Genomic DNA, 336 nt, shown 5'->3' with positions numbered 1-336 from the left:
CCCACGCCCCCACGCGACATCGCCCAATCGGCAGGCTGCCGGCGCGCGCGTCACCGGCGCTCCATTGTTATGCAAATATAAAGGAGGTAAAAGACGCCCCGGCCCGGCGGGCGGGCGAGAGCAGCGGCGCGTGGGGAGGCGCGTGGGGTCCGTGTAGGAGCCACAACCGAAGCAAGTAGACCCGAAAGCGCGGCGTCGCCTTCCCGGCTCTCCGGGCCCCCGCGAGCTCAGTGCCCGTCCCCGTCGCCCGCCCGCCCGGGCGCGGCTGGATGAGGCGGGGGCCCCGCGGCGGCGGCCCCCGGCCCCCAGCGCCCGGAGCGCCCAGGGGCGGCGTGC

Source organism: Hipposideros armiger, unplaced genomic scaffold (genome assembly GCF_001890085.2).
Source record: "Hipposideros armiger isolate ML-2016 unplaced genomic scaffold, ASM189008v1 scaffold_3, whole genome shotgun sequence".
NCBI lineage: Eukaryota > Metazoa > Chordata > Mammalia > Chiroptera > Hipposideridae > Hipposideros > Hipposideros armiger.
This window is presented reverse-complemented; position numbering follows the sequence as displayed.